The sequence below is a fragment of the Coenobita brevimanus genome, chromosome 14 (assembly GCF_032717465.1).
Source record: "Coenobita brevimanus isolate Jiangsu-jjx chromosome 14, ASM3271746v2, whole genome shotgun sequence".
Taxonomy (NCBI): domain Eukaryota; kingdom Metazoa; phylum Arthropoda; class Malacostraca; order Decapoda; family Coenobitidae; genus Coenobita; species Coenobita brevimanus.
The window spans coordinates 31,212,871-31,231,978 of NC_136967.1; positions in this window are offsets into that span (position 1 = coordinate 31,212,871).

The window sequence follows — 19,108 nt, forward strand, 5'->3', positions numbered from 1 at the left end:
TTCACAACATTGAGGACGTATATAATCCGAGACCTGTCACTCACAGTTCTGACGGAGAGGAGACCACGGCCCAGGGGGAAGAGGGCCTATGCAGGGAGCTCCAGGCGGCAGCCAGGCAGGCCGTCCGGGGAGCTATGTAGAACAGTGGGGCCCATGGAGTTGCCACTAGTCCAGGAGTGATGGGGCAGCATCCGGAGCGGCTTTCTTGCCATGTCTGCCCTGCAGGAGGCAGGGCTCTCGGGACTGGGCCCAAAGAGGGCCAGAAGTCGGACTGTACGCCGCTGGCCCTTGGTCGTGTTTGGGGTCCGGGGGAGGGCCTGGTGGAGGCCCGACCCGAGGGTTGGCCAGGAGGAGGGTGCCGCCAAAGTAGGGCGGCCCATACCCCGGTCCGGAGCGGCCGTCAGGGGAGAACTGCTGCCGCTTGCGTCGAGGGAGGCCCTTCAGCCTCGGTGAGCACATGGGGAAGCCCGCTGGCTCCGCAGACTATGGGCTCTCAGGGGGAGGCCGACAGGGTAGGGCTGCGGCCTCTGGTCCTGGCAGAGCCCATCAGTGTCTGGGGTGGCCGGGGCTGCAGGGACTGGATTCCAGGCCTCGGGGGCACCTCGTCTGGTCTGGACTCAGGTGGGGAGCCTGTAGGGGGAGAGACTCCAGCCCTCCAAGGAGAAAGCAGGAAAGAGTGGCACCTTGCTCTAACACCAGGGCGGTGGGGCAAGCCAGAGGTGACTCCTTTCATCAGGCAGCCTCGTCGGGCACTGCCTGTGCTCCTACACGGATCAGGGGTGCGGGGGCACTCCTGTCATAGGGCTAGGGCCTCCTGCCCTGGAGACATCGGGATGAAGAAGTCGGACGTACACTCTCAGCTTTTGTCACAGCTCTGGTGGAGAGTGCCCTCCCTTTGTCGGGTGGGGGTTACCTGTCCCAGGGACATCAGAAGGAAGAGATCGGACGCACTCTCTCGGCTTTTGTCACAGCTCCGATGGAGCATGACCTCCTTCAGTCTAGGCAGGGGAATAGCAACCCCAGAGGCTCCACCTGAGTCCTCAGTGTGGAGCCGATCCAGAGGACTCGGCATCTGAGGGTGTGTCTGGGAACTTGCCACTGCAAGTCCCACCCCGATTCTGGTGAGCATTCCCTCTGCTGGAGAGTAGTGTACTTTTTCCGTACACTGCCGGGTGGTCTGGCTGTGCAGAAGAGGGGCACCAGGTCGCGAGGGAGATGCTCCATTGTTGCCTGGACATCCGCCCAGGTAATTCAGCCCCTTTGTTGTCTCCTTGTGGGGTGGGTGTCACACCCTCACTCTCTCTTCCTGGGGGGGTGGTGTCGGGCTCATCCCGCTGCGCTGGTATTTCAACTCACATGACCATTTATCGTAATATTTACTTCTTTTTTTTTAATCCAACCACTTACATAGGAATATTATATCTTATAATTATTATCTTCCCAAGTACTTAGAAACCTGCTGTGGTTAAACTCACTCCCCTCTAATATTCTTACTAAATAAACGCTTTGTATGGTAATGGATCATTGTGTCAGGAGACACCATTTTAATAATACGGAGGAGTATTTTACCCATACTATGTAACCATACCTTTATATTGTAACCGTACGTTGCTAATCTCTTGAACTTGCAATCTAGAATTAACAGGGTATATATGTATAAGTTAACAGTATATGTATCTAGTAGTGGGTGCCTACGTGACAATTAGTGCACGTATCAGCAAAGTTCAAAGAATGCTAACCCCTGCACAACGCCCTCCAAGCCTGCTCCCTGCACTGCTTTCGTAATGGGGAGTTGAGGGACCTGTGTTTGTCTTCTCTAAATAAACTCCCGTTGATATTATATCAAGACCTCTGGATCACTCCTAACTAGGGAAATGAGAGGGAGTGGAACAGTCTGCATAGGAAGCTATGTGTATCTGTGGTGCGCGGGGCGTGGGTATGTGTTGCACGTATAGGTTAAAGAATGTAGGGGACAAAACAGATCTTTGAGGGACGCCGTTTGTGAAGTTTCTACGTTCAGTGATAGACTGGCAAATGTTACTTGTGCTCATCTGCCTCCTAAGTATTTTGCCAGCCATCTTTTTGTATTATTGTGCATGTTTGTGTTGAATATTTTGTTTGTAAGGTTATGGCAGGGGATGGCATCAAAAGCTTTGCTAATGTCTAGTGTGAAGGAATGTTCTGTGTCGTGACCTAGCTGAACTGATGCCACCAAAAACTTTGTGTAAGTCTGCAAGAAGAGTGTTTGTGGAGTGTAACGGCCTAAAACCATGTTGTGATGGGGCTAGGGGGATGTGAGGTGTCACTAATTGTAATACTATAATTCAATGGGGTGCGATGGGGCGGTGTAAGGAAGGCAACGTGGGATCTTTGTTGGGTCTGGGGATAGTGATGATAGTACCATGCTTCCAGATGTTGGGTATTATGTTGTGTGAGTAGCTGTAGTTTGATATGTTGGTGAGTGCTTGTATGCCTTGTGGTCCAAAATTTTTAAGGTGTATGTTGCTTATGTTTTCCAGCCACAGGCATGAGTGCTTAAGGTTGCTAATGATATGCTTCGTCTGGTTGTACGTGAAGAGTGCGAAGTCTGGGTCTGTGGGGAACTGTCTCTTGCGTTGGATGACACGTCGGTCGTCGTAATGGGGATTTAGTTGACTGACATGTGAAAAGTGCTTTGTAAGAGTTTTTGCTTGTTGTCTGTTTGAGAGTAGGGTGTCTGTTGTTGTGATGACAGTGTGTGATTGTGTTTTGTTGCTGTTGGAGTGTGATGCTGTTGAGTGTTTTGTAAAGTTTGCTGGTGTTTGTTTTGTGATCAAGTGTTTGGAGACAGTTATTCCAATATAGTGTTTGCTGCTCTGATATTTTATTGTTTACCCAAGTGCTGTGTGCTTGTATTTGTTGTACAGTGTCTTGTGTATGGGGTGTTGGGGAGTGTTGCAATGTGTTGCATTGACTGATGAGGCCTTGAATTTCTGGTGTCAGGTTGGAACTGTGTCGCTCTGTTGCCTTTAGGGATGTGTCTTCTGTCTGCATTTTGAATAATTGTACTGAAAGAATGCACAGCGGTAGTGTATGTGTGTCTGTGGCCACCTGGGGTGATTCTGGTTTTGGCAGTGATGATCGGAAAGTGGTCAGAGCCAAGGGTATTTACCTATCTCCAAGATATTGCGAGGGTGAGGTTCGGGGAGCAAAAGGTGATGTCTGGGGACGATGGGAGCAAGCTGGCTTGGTGTGGAATATGGGTATGTTGATGGAGATTGTTGAGGATGAAAAGATTATCACCTGTCCTGTCGCTCCAGTAAGGCCTATGGACCCTTCAAAGAAACGTCGTCTGTAGCATTTTGGAGGCCCTCAGGCAGTACTTCTTTGATTTTCCCTGAAATGATTATTGCTTCCATGGCCGGGAGCCATCTGAGTGTGCCTTGCGCATTAAGGAAGTTATTCTCTCGGGCATGGAAGCATACATTCCTTTCTCATATCCTCTGACTAATACCACAAAGCCTTGGTGCAACTCCCGCACATATACCTAAACCATATTCCCACTCTCTCACCCTTTCACCTTTCCATTTAGTTTCAGTTAATCCACATATATCCACTCTTGCATCCTCAATCACCTGAACAATCTCTCTCTCTTTCACTTCATCATTCACTCCTTTCACATTCCATGTCCCCACCCTCAGAGTGTCCTTTGTCCGTTCCTTAGTCGTCAACGTATGGTCCGTCCTGGTCTGAGGCACTTTATTTGCTTGTTTAGTTAGTTCTTTTTACGTGGTGGGGCACTAACCCACCACCAACCCTTTTAGACACCTCGTGCGACAAGCAGGGATACTGGGGGAGTATTCTTGAAACCCTACCTCGTGTCATTTTCACACTGTTTACTGTTCATTTCCTTTTTCCATTTCGTTTTCTGTGCTACAGTTTTGATAATTTGCAGTGACTTTGTTCTGTTTTCTTTTTTTCATTTGTCATCCTTTTCCATTATATCACTTTATTTCATTAACTTTCTGGGGTCATCATTGTACCTTTCAGCTTGTCATTTTACTTTCCATATTGTGACATATGATTCTTTTGGCACTTCTAGCCGTCACATGAGGGGATACTAAGAACGGCCAGCTTCAACGTCCTGTGGTGGCTGTGCTATCCTTGTTGAGATGCGGATTTTATGTAGTTTGTGTTCCGTTTTCCTAACACAACAATGCACTACACAAATGGTCAGAACGAATCCAATGAAGGTGATAGCCACTTGAGGAAACAAAGTCTGGATGTACCCATGAATGGCTGAAGGCCAAGGAAAACTGATCCATAACAAATTCACTCTGGTTGAGAAAGTAGAGGTGATGAATAAATTGTCAAAAGGGAGGCTGGAAGCCATGTTGATGGGTCAAAAGATTTCATGTGTGTGACTGCCTACGGCCCAATGATAACGAGTGGAATGGGTATATCACAGATTCTGATTTAACTGTACAGAAGTTCCAGGACACATGACTCTAACAGACTGGGACTGAAGAGGTACTGGATGTGGTTTATACTTGCATGATGCACTTGGAGTTGAGGAGCCTGAATAAAGGAACTGTTATGCTAGGTGTTTTTAGGCTGGCTTCCCGTCCTAGCAACACCTAGAGTATAGCTGGGTTCCTTTTCTAGATCGGAGTCAAGACACAGTGTGAGAGGAACAGGGCATAAAAATACAGGGCAACAACCTTACACATATATTACCAAGTTATTAATACAGGACAGCAGGATGTTCCGCAAGACTCTGTACAAAGGCAAAGCTCAGACTGACAGATATTGTAGGTATCATGCAGGATACCGGCCGTCTCAAGAATAAGCAGACAGACACTGCACTTTAGTGAGGCTGGGAGTACACTTAATTATTGGGCTACATATAGGCTACTTTATAATGATTATACACATGTCCCGTGTTCACTGAGTGGAGCAGGATAGCAGCATGTTATTACGGTCTCGGCTTACACTTGGTGGAGTTGGAATAGTTCACCTCTGTCACTATGCTCCGATTGTCACTTTCACTTTCACCTCTCAGGCATGGAAGTCACAGTCATGGCAGGGGTGTGGGGCAAGGGGGCGGCCGCTCGGCAGCTCACAGGTGTCAGCCCAGGGTTGGCTGAGCCTTCTTGTCTAGGGGGCACGAGACTACTTGTAGGGGCATCGTCCTCCAGAGTGGGCTTTGATTGGGTGTGGTGAAGGGCCCCGCTCTAGAGGGGCTGGGTATAGGGGTTCGGCCCTTGGGACTGAGGCCGAAAAGCTATTGTATTCGATCCTGCAGGTGCCCAGTGCGGAGAGGGCGTCGCTCTTCATCAGGACTGGAGAGGTCACGCCCTGGGGTACTGGAGGTGGTGTGGAGAGCCTGTCTGCTGCTGTCTCGCTCCCGCTGCTTTGCCGTCAGGGTAGGGCTGTGGCATTGCTGGTGACAGGGGTCCGACAGTTGCTGGTTGCCCACTGGTGCCAGCTGGATGGAGTGCAGCCCCGGGGTCAATACAGGTCCTCTCCAGCAGTCCGTGAATGGGAGGTTCTCCTCCTGGAGGCTGCCTTGGGCTGGGGAAATAGGGGTGGAGCCTGCCTTACCACCTATAGGGCGACTCGAGCAGGGTTCTCCCTCTGGTTGTGGAGTCACAGGGGGCGAGGGACCTTTGGAGCGTCCTTCCCTGGCGTGGCTACTGGCCGATTATGAGGTCCCTTGGGCAACGGGAGGAGGGCGGTAACTGACCATCACTTTCCCATCGGTACTGCAACCGGCCGTTTCCTGGGCCCATCTCCCTGACAGGACCGCAGACGAAGAGTGACTGTGGGTATGGCTACAGCCCATCGCTGATGTCCCATGTGAGGGGCGACGTGTAGGTGAGAGGCAGCTACAGGCCATCCCCTGTCTGCTGGTGTGGCTATGGGCCATCGCCAGTGTTGCGCCCCTCGAGGCAATTGCAGAAGGAGAGAGGGCGTGGGTGTGGCAATCGGCCATCACAGGTTCTGCAGGGGGGGTGGACAACACTGCGAGCGGCTGTAGGCCGACTCTTAGATGCGCGGCTACCGGCTGTCACAATTGCACAGCTGCAGGCCACTGCTGGCATACGGCTACAGGCCATTGCTTGTGCATGGCTATGGGCCGCTGCTTGTGCACGGCTACAGGCCGTTGCTTGTGCATGGCTATAGGCCACTGCTTGTGCACAGCTATGGGCCACTGCTTGTGCATGGCTATGGGCTGTTGCTTGTGCACAGCTATGGGCCACTGCTTGTGCACGGCTACAGGCTGTTGCTGGGGTGCTGTCTGGAGCTGGTTTCTTACCTCCACCCCGATCCTGGTGAGGGTTGAATTGGTTGGAGGGTAACGCACCCGGACTGAGGTGTTTGCAACCAGGTGCACTCCGTGGAATAGGGGCACACGGCTGTATGGGACACATGCCCATATCACATGGACGTCGTGCGCACCCTACCTATCCCTCCGTTGTCACCACCTGGGGGTGTAGTGATGCCCTCTGTTGTCATGGCTGCTTTTTCACCACCATCGTGGTGGGAAAAGTCACGTCCCTGAGACTGGAGGTAGTAGGTCTTGGTGGTGCCAGTGTTGTGGGTTAGGGTCAGATGTTGGAGGAGGGTGATCCACTGTGTGGTTGGTTGGTTTTCGGCGTGGTGAGGGTCGCAGGTTAGGTAGAAGGTGGGTGGTGACTTGGGAAGAGGTGCAGAGGGTGTAGGGGTGATGAGGCCCACAGATTCGGCGTTTCCTGCCACGGGTTGGTGCCCAGGTGGCACGCCTGGTTCTCATGGCTGTCGCTGGTTGTTCCTCCAGTGATCTCAGCTGAATGCTGGCAAGGAAGCGAGGGTGGCAGTTTTATACTGGAGAGAAGTGCGGGTGTTTTCCCCGGGGATAGGGGTGGATGGAAATTTCAGCTGGGCTTGGTGTATTCAGAGGGTGATGGGGGCAGTGTTGGGGGTGGGGGGGCTGGGGGTGGTTGAGTCTGATGGGGGAGGCGCAGCAGGGGGGGTGCGGGAGGGGGTGGAGGTATATCTGGTAGGAGGGCATGAGAGGTGGCTGGATCGGGTGATGGTGGTTTTTAGGGTGGGTGTGGGTGGTGAGGTAGGAGTGCTGCTGCATGGTGCTCTGGCTATGTGTGGTGTGGTGCTGTGATGGGCGGTGCTGGGTGGTGGAATTTGGGATGGAGGTTCAGGGGTGGCAGGAGAGGAGGTGATGCTGGATGGAGGTGACTGGGCAGTAGAGGGTGGTGTGCAGATGTGTGGGTGTGTGTCAGTTGAGGGTGGTCTTGGCGTGATTGGGCGGCATGGTGTTGGTGAGGTGGTAGGTGAGGTAGTGTGAGGTGCGGGGGTCGGGAGAGGCGGTGGTGAGAGGGTGGTGGTTGGCTGGGGGAAGGGATTTGCGGCAGCAGTGAGGCGAGGGGTGAGGTGGCGTGGGGGGTAGGAGGTGAGGGAGATGGTGGTGAGGGAGTGGGTAACAACAGGAGGGAGGAGGAGGGAGTGATGTAGCAATTGTAGGAGTTGGAAGGGGGGTCTGGGGTGGTGAGTGGAGGTGAGTTGGTGCGGGAGGTGGGCAGGGTGGGTCGATGAGAGGTGGTGGTGAGGAATGGGAGCACGTGGCGATTCCTGTACATCCGTAGAGTGTTATGATAGTCTATTGTGACTTGGTAGGGGTTAGGGACGTGGGTGACGGTGTAGGGGCCCATAAAGTGTGGGGAGAGTTTATGGGGAATCGGTAGTTTTGCAACCATCATGGAATCACCTGGTTTGTAAGGGTTTGAAGGGGCACCGTCAGGTTGGAGGTCCAGGCCGTTTTGTAGGTGGTGAAGATGCCTCTTGAGGTGGTGGAGAGGGTCGGACATGGAGGTTCAGGTGGGAGTTTGTAGGTGTCGGCAGAGTGGCTTCTCCCAAAATATGCTCATGAGGGGATATGCCGTCCTCCAAGGGGCAGGAATTGATTCCCCATTGGACAATTTTTACGTGGGCTGGCCAATCTCCATTTTTCATTTCCTCGATTCTAGTGCGCATCTGGGTCATGAGAGTGTGGTGGCTCCTCTCACAAATTCTGTTCCCCTGTGGCCAGTATGGAGAGGAGTGGGAGATGCAGTAGCTGAATATGTTGGCTAGTTCCTGCCAGATATTGCTGGTGAACTCGGGGGCGTTGTCTGAGTGTAGGGCCTGAGGTACTCCAAAATAGAGGAAGATGTGGTGGACTAAGGCATTGGCCATGGTGACAGCGTGGTGTTCTTTGGCAAGGCACGCGATGAGGAACTTGGAATACGTATCCACAAAGGTGATGATGTAACGGTATCCAGACTTAGGTGGTAAGGGCCCCACTACACCTACTGATAGCAACTGCCAAGGCTTGTGGGCGGTTATGCTGCCTGATGGGCCGGAGGTGTGGGTGACATCATTGTCTAAGTCACAGGCTCGGCAGGACTGGGTGACTGCTTGCCCAGGTTGCTGGGTTTGGGGGTCCAATAGATGTCACTGAATACCTGGAGGAGCTTCTTAATACCTAAGTGGATTCCATTATCGGTGTGGAGATGCCTCATGGTGTCTAAAGCGGTATCCGGGTTGAGGAGAATGTGACCTGATGGGGTGAATAAATTGTCGCCCTGCTGGTGGAGTTTGGTGAATGAGTGGGGTGGAATCCGGGGGGGGGGGGCGGTCCTAGCCACACCACTGTTGGAGGAGCTCCAGTTTGCATCAGATCGCACAGAGGGGCAGGTGCGAGAGTGCATCGGTGTTAGTATAGAGCTTGCTGGGGCGGTAGGAGATTTCGTAAATAAATTCCTCCAATGTCTCCCTCCATCTGATGAGTTGGGCATTGTGGATGTCGGACTGTCATAGCCCTTGGAGCGACTGGTGGTCTGTGATGATGGTGACATTTGTTCCAGAAAGGTAGGTCCGGAAATGCTCCAAGGCCCTGGCACTCTCGCTTGGTGGCGGCATAATTCTTTTCGGCCTGGTTAAGGTGCGACTGGTGCAGGTGATATGTTCTTGTCCCTCCTGGACTTGGGCAAGGATGGCGCTGATCACGATCAGGGAGACGTCTGTGTATAATCGGAAGGGTACGGTGTAATTGGGGAGGGCTGCGATGGGGGCAATTATGAGTTTGTCTTTCAGTTCCTGAAAGGCAGCCTGTCGTTCATTGGTCCAGGCAAAGGGTGCTTCCTTCTGGGTCAGGTCGTGGAGAGGTTTGGTGATATGAATCCCTTCATGAACCAACAATAGTATGAGGTGAGGCCCAGGAAGGCTCGGACCTCGTGGATGTCTCGTGGTAGGGGGAGCTCTGCAATGGCCTGCAATTTGTCGGGGTCAGGTGAAATTCCATCTTATGAGACTATGTGCCCCAGGAAAGCAACAATTCTCCTGGCCAGGATGCACTTGAAAGGCCGGAGCTTGAGGCCTGCCTGGCAGATGCTTTAAAAAACTTTCCTGAGGTGTTGAAGGTGATCAGCCCATGTCTTTCTAAAAATGATAACCTTGTCCAGGTATGCCAGACATATTTCCCGGGTGAGGCCACTCAGGATGGATTTCATCAATCGGGAGAAGGTGGTGGGTGCATTGCAGAGTCTGATTGGCAAGACGTTAAATTCATAATGCTTTCCATTACTAGTGGAAAATGCAGTCTTCCTTCAATCCTCAGGGTGTACAGGGACCTGCCAATACCCAGATTAAAGGTCTAGGGTAGAGAACCAGGAGGCACCGTGCAGTGAGTCTTGGGAATCGTCGATTCTGGGCAGTGGGCTGGCATCCTTGATGGTAACTTTGTTGAGGCGGCGGTAATCCATGCAGAATCACATGGTGCCATCTTTCTTTTTGACTAGGAAGAGGACCAGGGGCTAGTGGAAGGTGAAACAATGCCAGCATCGAGCATTTTCTGGACCTGCCGGTCTTCCTTTGTTCATTGTTTAAAGGTTTTTCAGTCGGGATGGTTGGTGGCTTGGTGGTCCTGTGGTGGGTATCTCGTGCACCAAGTAGGTAGTGTGGCCAATATCAGTAGGTCCTGACATGAAAAGGTCCTGAAAGTCCAGGAGTAGATAGCAGAGCGTGTTGGCTTGGTGGGATGAAAGATACTCGGGTATGGGGGGTAGTGGGGTGGGGGAGGAGGAGGGGATGGGGGTGCATGGTTCTGCCTCTTTCATTTCTCCTACTACAAACCCCTTGGGTAGCATGAGGGTGGTGGTGGTGATGTTGGCAATTCGGACTGCCGCAATGTGGGGAGGGAGGAAGGTGGGGGATAAGAGACAGGCTGAGAGGGTTCTCGTCGGCAGGTCCAGGGAGAATAAGACGGATGTTCCGGTGGACTTGTTTAATGGCAGCCATGTTTCCTGAAGAGGGGGAATGGTGATGGAGGTGGTGGTAGCAGGAAAGGTGGTGTGGGCAGGGAGGCTGGAGAGGGGGCCTGGGGAGGGGGGGCAGGTGGGTGGGGTGTGGTGCCGAGGGGGGACGGGGGAGGGTTTGCAGGTGCATGGGTTGTGAGGGAGTGGGAGAGGGGACTGGTGGCTCCTGAAACTGGAGTTGCCTCTTGTGGCAGTTGATGGTAGTTCGCATTTTCTGAAAGAGGTTCAGTCCCAAATATCCATCGTAGGTGTGACAGGCTGAGTCAAAAACGATGAATTTGTGTTGGGTTGAGACGTTCTGGTGAGTATCGGTGTGTAAGGCCTGGATTTCCCCACAGAAGGGTAGGGGACCATCCCCTGCGTCCTTGAGATGAGTTGACATGGGGAAAAGCAGGCCAAAAGCCGATTTATGATGGGAGTAAAAGTGACTATAAAAGCATGATCTAGCCACTCCTGTATCAACCAGAAGCCTCGCTTTAACCCCGTTCAGCCTCATCTTATCTTAGACTGGGGGGCGATATTTCTGAGAAGTGGCCCCCGCCACCATGGGGAGGTGCGGGGACGGGCCTAAAAATCCAGCTGTTGGGGGCTTTTGTCTTTCTCCAGCTCCATTTCCCCAGGATCAGTATCTCTGGTTGGTGTGGTGTTGTCCTTGGGTCCCGTTCTCTAACGATAATACCTTGCATCAGCCTGGAGTGTTTGATTTGCACCGGGCTGCTTTAAGCTGCTCCTGGATGTCATGGAGTGGACACCAGTGACTACAAGCGGAGAACTCCCAGGGATTGATCGTAATTATGTTCTGGTTCTCCTTGTACACAGGGTGCTTGTTGGTGGGGTGTGCCCTAGGTGGGGTTGGCGTAGGGTTGATGTGGGTTGGTAGTGGCCGAGTCTTGCTGGGTGGGGCTGGTTTGTTCGTAGGAAATTTGCTCACTACGTTGATCTGTTGAGGGGTGGAGCGGGAGGTCAGGAGTCACTGTATCAGCTGGATGTCCCTGTCCAGGTCTCCCGTAGGATCGTGTATGGGAAAGTGTTCCTTGACCATACCAGGGAGAACTCTGAGGAGGGTATTAATCCACCGCATCCCATTATACGTCCACACGTTTTGTCATTGTCAGTCCTGTTGACGTATATAAATGCACATCAATTGCAAGGTCCCTAATTTGCACAATTTTCAATTTTCAAAATGATTTTTGGTAAGTATACACGGGACACCTTCCTCTACAAGATGCCAGGCAGGGACAATGCCTTACCCTATATGACCTCCCCCTCCCGCACGCCATTGTCTCGGCAATTCACCTGTTACCAGTGACCTGGCCAGTAAAGACATATTGTGCCACGGTACAAAATTCAGGGCCAGAGTGATTCCCCAATCGATGACAATGTGGAGGACAAAGTTTATGTAGCATTAGAGGAAGAAACAGTCAGAAATGATGATCAGGTAATGTTGCCAAAAAAGATCAGGTATGTTGATGTGTTCAGTGAGTGAAACAATGCTTATATTGCCTGTATTACTGTGTGAAAACCAATATACTCTTGTACTACATAAAAATTCATACCAAATAAATTAATAAATACAGTTTATGAGTGGTGTGGAATAGTTACCCTCCCATAGAACTCGTTTTCTTTGGAGCCAGCCTGATAGAAAACCCAGTAAGGTAAGGGGTACTGCTACCTGTATCGAGTATTTTAAACCTCAGGTGAGCGATTTGTCTATGAATTTTTGATGTTTCTCACCAAAAGCGGAGGTTTGAGCCAAAAATTTGTTCTTCCAAAATTAGTCAGGATTGGGGGGAGTCAGTGGTGGAAAATCGGTCGGGACGGGGCGGGTTAAAAGTATGCTTCTCCCAGGTTTTTACATCAGCTTCCAGGTACACGGCAGTGACGAGCCACCTGGCCTGGATGAGAGTGTCATCCAGGCTTCCGTCTTACGTTAGGCTGTCCAATTGGGACAGTGCCACCACTCTTCCTAGAGAGGCTGTGAATGCTTCCACCACTATTTTGGTGAAATTCACCCATGTTAGTTCGGGGACGACTTTGGGCGTGATACTGGTTGCTGTTTTGCCTAGAAGTGGTAGGGTAACTACGATCTTCTGTCTGTCGCCTTCAAAGCCAATATCGAACAGCGGCTTGACTATTCTTAGGTATGTATGGATATCGTACTGGTCCTGATCAAACTTGGGCAATTGTACGTGTGGTTTGGTTCCCATTTTAATGAATTCCCTGTTTGCTCCTCTTTCTGCCTGGGTTGCGAACCACCACTGTCCACAAGTGTTATGCTAGGTGTTTTTAGGCCGGCTTCCCATCCTAGCAACACCTAGAGTATAGCTGGGTTCCCTTTCTAGACTGGAGTCAAGACACAGGGTGAGAGGAACAGGGCATAAAAACACAGGGCAACAACCTTACATGTATATTACCAAACTATTAATACAGGACAGTTAGATGTTCCACAAGACTCTATACAAAGGCAAAGCTCAGACTGGCAGAGATATTGTAGGTATCACGCAGGATACCAGCCATCTCGAGAATAAGCAGACAGACACTACACTTAAGTGAAGCTGGGAGTACACTTAATTATTGGGCTGCATATACTTTGTAATGATTATACACATGTCCCGTGTTCACTGAGTGGAGCAGGATAGCAGCATGTTATTACGGTCTCGGCTTACACTTGGTGGAGTTGGAATAGTTCACCTCTGTCACTATGCTCCGACTGTTACTTTCATTTTCACCTCACAGGCATGGAAGTCGCAGTCATGGCATGGATGTGGGGCAAGGGAGCGGCCACTCAACAGCTCACAGGTGTCAGCCCAGGGTCAGCTGAGTCCCCTCAGATGTCTTCTCGTCTAGGGGGCACGAGACTACTCGTAGGGGTATTGTCCTCTGGAGTGGGCTTTGATTGAGTGTGGTGAAGGGCCTTACCCTAGAGGGGCTGGGTATAGGGGTTCTGCCTTCGGGACTGAGGCTGAATAGCTCTTTTAGGTGCTCCCGCAGGCACCCGGTGCGAAGAGGGCGTCGCTCTTCGTCAGGACTGGAGAGGTTGCACCCTGGGGTACTGGAGGTGGCGTGGAGAGCCCGTCTGTTGTGGTCTCGCTCCCGCTGCTTCACCGTCAGGGTAGGGCTGCGACATTGCTGGCAACAGGAGTCTGACAGGTGCTGGTTGCCCACTGGTGCTGGCTGGATGGAGTGCAGCCCCGGGGTCAATACAGGTCCCCTCCAGCAGTCCGTGAATGGGAGATTCTCCTCCTGGAGGCTGCCTCGGGCTGGGGAAATAGGGGTGGGGCCTGCCTTACCACTGATAGGGCGGCTTGAGCAGGGTTCTCCCTCTGGTTGTGGAGTCACAGGGTGTGAGGGACTTTTGGGACGTCCCTCCCTGGTGCGGCTACTGGCCGTTACCGAGGTCCCTTGGGCAATGGGAGGAGGATGGTGACCGGCCATCCCTTTCCCGTTGGTACTGCAACCGGCCGTTACCGGGGCCTGACGCCCTGACGGGACCACATATGAAGGGTGACTGTGGGTGCAGCTACAGGCTGTCACTGATGTCCCATATGAGGGGCGATGTGTAGGCGAGAGGCAGTTACGGTCTGTCCCCTGTCTACTGGCGCAGTTATGGGCTGTCGCTGGTGTCATGCCCCTCAAGACAACTGCAGAAGAAGAGAGGGCATGCCTTTCTCTCCCCACGTGCGGCAATCAGCCGTCACGGGTTCTGCAGGGGGGGTGGACAGCACTGCAAGTGGCTATAGGCTGACTCTTGGATGTGCGGCTACTGGCCATCGCAATTGCATGGCTGCAGGCCACTGCTGGCGCACGGCTACTGGCTGTTGCTAAGGGACGGGTACAGTCCGCTGCTTGTGCACGGCTACAGGCCATTGCTTGTGCACAGCTTTGGGCCACTGCTTGTGCACGGCTACAGGCTGTTGCTTGTACATGGCTATAAGCTGCTGCTTGTGCACGGCTGAAGGCTGTTGCTGGGGTGCTGTTTGGAGCTGGTTTATTAGCTTCACCCCGATCCCTGGTGAGGGTTGGATTGGTTGGAGGGTAATGCACCCGGACTGAGGTGCTTGTGTCGGGTGCACTTCGTGGAATAGGGGAGTGTGGCCGTATGAGACATATGCTCATATCACACGGATGTCGCGTGCGCCCTACCTATCCCTCCGTTATCACCTCCTGGGGGTGTCGTGATGCCCTCTGTTATCACGGCTGCTATTTCAGGAACAATTAGAGTGTACAGAATGGTTGTGAACCAGGGCACTCTCAGGATGCAGCACTACTAGGAAAAACAGCCAGAAGGTAGGCAGCACAAAGACAAGAAGTAGGTGTAAGGAACGAACACTTGTCGAGATCTGTGGAGGATGTGAAAGCAATGGAGAGATGATCATGGGATAGGAGGAAATATTCCGTGAAAACAAGCCTGCAATAAGGAATTACTGAACAAGAAGTAAAAAGAAATAATTTGGAGGAGATCGAATGTGACGGTAGAAGGAAGAGGAATATGAAAGACAGTGTCTTTAGTGAGGAAGGTGGCCTCAAGTACTGGATAGTACTATAGTAGAATCCCAGAGAGGAGAATGAAAGCACTGAAGATAAGTCAAAAGCAGAGCGAGCCCATTCCAATGCAGAACGAAGATCAAAGATGGGTACTAAGTTTGCAGTGACACGACCACCGACAGCATCAACTAGAATACGAACTAATGTAGTGACTTGGGAGTGAAGAGAGTCCATGGAGAGTTGCAGGTTGTCCATGTGTAGTTTGACATATAGGAGTTTGGAGACAATGTTATTTTTTGAAATTTGTTTCTTTAGAATTCCTGTGAAGTTGTTTAAAGTGTATGTAACGTCATTTAAGTGGGCTGTGATCTTCTGTAGCATGGTGTGTTGAACCTTTTTTACTCGATTTTGATAAATCAAGGGCACTGGCTAACTATGCAAGGGTGGATTTGATATCAGAGTGGTCACGAGTCATTGCAACTCCAAATAAGCCACGTAAAATTTCTCCCCCAAGGTCAAAGAGACCGTGCTTCACACGGGAACGACCTACAGGTGTCTGGCTGAAAAATGTGTCATTTAAGTGAGAGAACTGTATTTGAATATACTCAAGTTTCCAACAAACTGGTAAATAAAAAGGGTACCAGAATGTATACGGGTTGTGATTCCCCACACTGGTCGACGGGAGGGTCTGTATCTCATCCAGTTGGCGTGCTTAGTGAGGCAGGGCGATGGCTACGTCGGCCAGGGGCTCGAGATCTTAGCGCAGGGAGACTACATCTGTCACCATTACCTCGTCTCCTAAGCCGACCAATGCCCCAGGACGTACTCCACCATCGTCCTCACCCAGCCCGGATGCTATTAGGGTCAGCACTGCCAGCAGGTAGATCTCAAACATCTTATCTGTAAAATAAGTTCGAATTAATGGGAATGATTGATGAGGTGGTGAATGTGCAAGAAACAGGGGATGGTTCTGGATCCGATTAGAACACGGAGGAACAAAGAAGGAAATCTTACACAATGGCGGCCAAACCTCACATTCAATTGCCAAAGTTCAACCCTGAACAATACAACATCGATGTATACTTGGATATTGTTAAACCCTTATTAGACATAGGGTTTGACAATGACAGGGAGAAAATTGCTGTCGCACTACCTAACCTGGGAAAAACTGTGGCAACTATAGCCACAAAAGTTGTTCCCAATTTAAAATGGGACCAATTCACACATCGTGAAACTGGCTGTTACGCCTTCCTTGGGCAGAGTTGTCGCTCTCTCACAACTTGACGCCCTCACATACGACGGCGGCCTCGATGACGCGTTCATCCAGTCACGGAGACTCATGCCGCCTATCCCAAAGCAACCACAGACACTTGGGATCAACATACCTTCAATACCCTGCTGAGAATCTTCCTGAGCACAGTCAGGGAACATTTTACAATTTATGATCCATCGGGAGACATGGACCAAGACCTGCAGCTTGTATGACGCCCCCTTGCTGCCTGCCCCACACCCCAACCTATACATGCTGCCAGTAAATTTCCCACAACCAAGACAGCACCCCTCAAGCAATGGACACCCCCATCACAACCCACTACAGAGCAATCACCTGCCGTACCCAGGGCTCACCCTCAGAAGAAACGCCCTAACCCCAGGGAAAACTCCAACTTGATTTCCATTAACCCCTGGGAATTTACCACCTGCAGTTGCAGCTGCCCTCTGCACGACATACGCAAGCAGCTGAAAGCCACTCGACGCAGGACGGCCCCACAAGGGCGTCGGAAGGTGTCACCTCTGGAAGATGATGCTCCACCCCTTATTTATACAGACCCAGGGGAAGAGGAGCCCGAAGAGGAAGGCACTGTACAGCAGATGGATTTTTAGGTCTGCCCCCTCACCTCCCCATGGTGGTGGGAACCACTTCATATAAGTACAGACCCCCAGTCTACGACAAAATGAGACTGAATGGGGTGGGGCAAGACTACTGGTGGACACGGGAGCAGCCAGATCCTGCCTCTACACACATTTTTACTCCAACCACAGCTCTGTCTTCGGCCCCCTTCTCTCCACCTCAGCCAACCTCGTAGACACGGGGGATGGCCCCCCTGCCTATCCGTGGGGAAACCCGGGACCTGTGGACTGAAACACACCAGCAAGTCACCGCAAGACACCCCTTCATCGTCTTCAATTCCACCTGCTGTGCATATGACGCCTACCTGAGGCTGGACCTCCTACTAAAGCTTCATGCAAGCATCAACTGCCACAAGTGCCGCCTTCACTTCCATCCAGCCCCCCCTCAATTAACCACCCACGCAGCACGTGCACCCCCCCAATTAACCACCCACGCAGAGCGTGCACCCCCCCCATTCCTCACCACCCTCAACCACTCTGCACGTGCATTGCACCTCCACCCTCACCCCTCCAATCACCCAACGCTATACCTTCTCACCCCCAATCCTTTTCTTCTGCCTCTCCTACCTCACCTGCCCCTCCAACTTTCCCCACCACCATTGCTTCTGCCGTTACCATTCCCCTACACCATGAGGCTTAGTTAAAATTAATCAGGCCCAGTGGTACCTCCGTACTATTTTCACCCACCTTACCATCTAGGCCCCTTTCATCTTGTTTACTCTCTCCCACACTCCTTCCCCCCAGTGTCCAAACAGTGCAAATTGCAAATCTCGGCACCACGCCACTTACCCTCCCTCAAGGATTAATAGTAATACGACATGGAGGAGGCCAAGCCTTGTGAGACACCCTCCCCCTCCCACATCATGCTACCTACTCTACCTGATCACCTCTCCACCCACCAAGCTAACAGCCCCTGGCAACTCCTCCTGGACTTCCAAGACCTTTTCTCATCTGGCCCAGCAGACATCGGGCACACCACCTACCTCAACCACGAAATCCACATCACGGGACCACCCATCCACCAACCCTCACGACGCAAGGACCCTAAGCAGCGGGCAGAGAAAGACCGGCAGGTCCAGGACATGCTCCATGCTGGTGTTATTTCACACTCCACCAGCCCCTGGTCTTCCCCCGTCATACTCATTAGAAAAAAGGATGACACCATGCGGTTCTGTGTTGACTACCATAAACTAATTAATGTCACCACCAAGGACGCCATTCCCCTACCCAGAATAGACAATTCCCTCAACTCACTACATGGCTCTTTGTGGTTTTCCACCCTCGACCTGCAGTTGGGGTACTGGTAAGTCCCTGTCCACCCAGAGGACAAACAAAAAACAGCCTTCTCCACCAGCAACGACAAACATTATGAATTTAACATCCTCTCTTTCAGACTTTGCAATGTCCCGGCCACGTTCTCCTGCCTCATGGAGTTAGTCCTCAGCAGCCTGACCTGGGAGATCTGCCTGGTGTACCTAGATGATGTCATCGTATTCAGCCGAACCTGGTCAGACCACCTCCACCGCCTCAAACAAGTCTTCATACGAATACGGCAGTTTGGACTTTTAAACTCAAACCTTCAAAGTGCGTCCTAGCGGAAAGTTCCATCTCCTTCCTGGGACACGTGATCAGAGCCGAGGGCATCTCTCCCGATCCCAACAAACTGCACGCCATCGCCGACCTCCCTCTACTTAAGGACGTCCACGAAACTTAGATCTTACTACTGGCGTTTCGTCAAAGGCTTTGCCAACATTGCCAAACCCTTGCACGATCTCACAAAGAAAGGCGAACCTTTTGTCTGGACAGATACTCGAATTGCAGGCTTCAACTCCCTCAAAAACAAACTCATCTCTGCCCTGATTGTTGCTTTCCCAGGCTACAACCTCCCCTTCCATCTATACACCGACATTTCCCTCATTGCCATAGGGGCTGTACTCGCCCAGGTGCAGGACAGATGGGAGCATATCATCACCTGCACGAGCCACACCCTCAACCAAGCTGAGAAAAATTATGCTGCTACTAAGCGTGAGTGCCTGGGCATTATTTGGGCGTTGGATTACTTCTGCTCCTATATTTCAGGCACCCATGTCGTCATCACTACTGACCATCAATCTCTGCAGTGGCTGCGACAATCCAACACCACCAGTGCTCAACTGATTCGATGGCGAGAAGCTCTGGAAGAATTTGATTATGAAATATCATATCGACCAGGGAAACTGCACACAAACGCCGATGCCCTCTCCTGTCTACCCATCAACTCAGTCCACACCAAACCGGACCTCATCCAAATTATGGCACAACAAGCAATGCCCCACCTGGATACTGCCACATACCTTTGCCAAATTACACCAACACGGCAAACACCTATTTAACCAAGACGGCCA